Source organism: Microtus ochrogaster, chromosome 15, assembly GCF_000317375.1.
Source record: "Microtus ochrogaster isolate Prairie Vole_2 chromosome 15, MicOch1.0, whole genome shotgun sequence".
In the NCBI taxonomy this organism is placed as follows: domain Eukaryota; kingdom Metazoa; phylum Chordata; class Mammalia; order Rodentia; family Cricetidae; genus Microtus; species Microtus ochrogaster.
The window spans coordinates 960,365-962,562 of record NC_022017.1 but is presented as its reverse complement, the minus strand read 5'-3'; the positions used below and the strand labels follow the sequence as shown (position 1 = coordinate 962,562).

Genomic DNA, 2,198 nt, shown 5'->3' with positions numbered 1-2,198 from the left:
TGTAGACCAGGCTGGTCTCGAACTCACAGAGATCCACCTGCCTCTGCCTCCCGAGTGCTGGGATTAAAGGCGTGCGTCACCACCGCCCGGCCTGGGGAGTTTTCTTGAAAATAAAAACAGATATGAAAATCTGTCCTTGGTACTCCTCCCACAAGTCAGTCTGCCCATCCATCATTTGCAGGCACAATTAGCATTTGAGGTGAAGTTCTGTTATACACTCAGGCTGTGGCTCTGAAAGTCAGTGCATCACAGAACTTTGTCTCGAAAGCTTTCTAGCAGCTGCCCATTTGGGAAGTGAGAGGGAAGAATAGATCTTTTCAGCCCTTTGAATATGATCCTAAAATTGTAGGGTCTTTTCCACGAGTCAGCCTTTTAATGTATTAGAAGGTCAAAGCCCAGTCCATGAGTAAGCTCATTTCTTCTTTCTTCTTTTTTTTTTTTTTTAAGATTTTATTTATTTATTTATTTATTATGTATATAGTGTTCTGTCTACATGTATGCCCACAGACCAGAAGAGGGCACCAGATCTCATTGCAGATGGTTGTGAGCCACCATGCAGTTGCTGGGAGTTGAACTCAGGACCTCTGGAAGAGCAGTCAGTGCTCTTAACCTATAAACCATCTCTCCAGCCCAATGAGCTTCAACTTAGAGTGAAATTACATTATCAGCAATGGCTTCTGGCACCTTTGAACTGGGTGACTTTATGACATAAAGAGAACTCTCAGGCTTCCCACTTGTAAGAGATAAAGGCCATAGGGTAAAGAGGGCCCAGCTAGAGTTAGGAGGTGACAGGAGAAGTTAGGAAAGCTGGCACTCCTCCTGTGCACTCCTCCTGCCTAAGCCCTCAACTTTCCTTGTGACTTTTCTTTTGCAAATCTGCAATGGTCAGACCTTTGTCCTGACTTCCCTCCCTTCCCAGAATGTTGGTGCCTGAAAGCTGGTCTCTTCTTTCTCCTTACCCTGTCTTTTATTGTGTCCAAGAAGACTCTGGGTTTCTGCTTTGAGGTTTCTTTGATTACATCTTCTAGGAAACCAGTGCCAAGAGCTGGGAGCAGAACCCTGGGCTATGTTTCTCAGTTGTCAGCATGGCTGTTTAGGTGCTTAGACAGTGTTGGCCACAAGAACGTTGGCTCTCCCACTTGGCAGGTGGCCATTAGGGATTTTGGCGTGCGCTGGGGTGGGGGTGTATGCTCCCATTTCTTCCTGAAATGCCAAACTCTGGCTGCAAGAACAGTCACCAATGCCAGATTAAGGTCCAGTTTCAACTTGTGGGCAGCTAGCTCTCTATGGTTGCCATGAGTGTGGATGGAGGGGCATAGCCATTTCCTTTTATTGGGACTTTTGTCCTTAAGGAAACTCACTCCCATTGAGGGCTCAATTTTGGTGCTTGAGCTGCTAAGTTACTATAGCACAGAGCCTGCCCTGTGTGGTGCTTTTTCTGTGTAAAACTAGGAATTAGAAGAGCAACTTCTGTTTGTGATGTCTCAGACTAGACTCAGAAGACTTCCCTCTGCCAGGCAGCACAGCTCCCCAGTTCAGAGGAGGTGTCCTGTCCATTACTCCAGAGAGCAGTATGTCTGAGGTGAGCAGTTTTAAGTGTGTCAGAGGGGGTGAGTTGGTGATGGCACCCCAAATGGTCTCACTACAAAATCCACTTAGATGTAAAATCTGGTTCTAGTACATCATCACACCAAGAGATTTCTTTTTAAACTTTATTCTCAGTTTTGAACAAATTTTGATGACTATGCCAGATATTGCTCTGGATACTTGAAAGGAACAACACAAGAATCAATGAATGCTTTGCTTTGTTTCTTTTTGCTCTTTGAGACAGGGCCTCATAAAAATTAGCCTCCTTAAGAGTTTAAATCAGGCCGGGCGGTGGTGGCGCACGCCTTTTAGCACTTGGGAGGCAGAGACAGGCGGATCTCTGTGAGTTCGAGACCAGCCTGGTCTACAAGAGCTAGTTCCAGGACAGGCTCCAAAACCACAAGAAACCCTGTCTCAAAAAAAACAAAAAAAAAAAAAAAAAAAAAAGAGTTTAAATCAGGCCAGGCAGTGGTGGGCCACAACTTTAATCCAGGCCAGAGGCAGAGGCAGGCAAATTTCGAGTTCAAGGCCAGCCTGGTCTACAGAGTGAGTTCCAGGACAGCCCAGCCAGGACTGTTAACACGGAGAAACCCTGTCTCAAAAAAAAAAAA

At 45.7% G+C, this 2,198-nt stretch overlaps 1 protein-coding gene across 1 annotated transcript in view; it reads left to right on the top strand.

Annotated features, from left to right (window-relative positions):
* The window catches only part of Copz1 (coatomer protein complex subunit zeta 1), a 26,530-nt gene that overhangs the window by 9,908 nt on the left and 14,424 nt on the right, over nt 1–2,198 (top strand). The window lies entirely within an intron of this gene.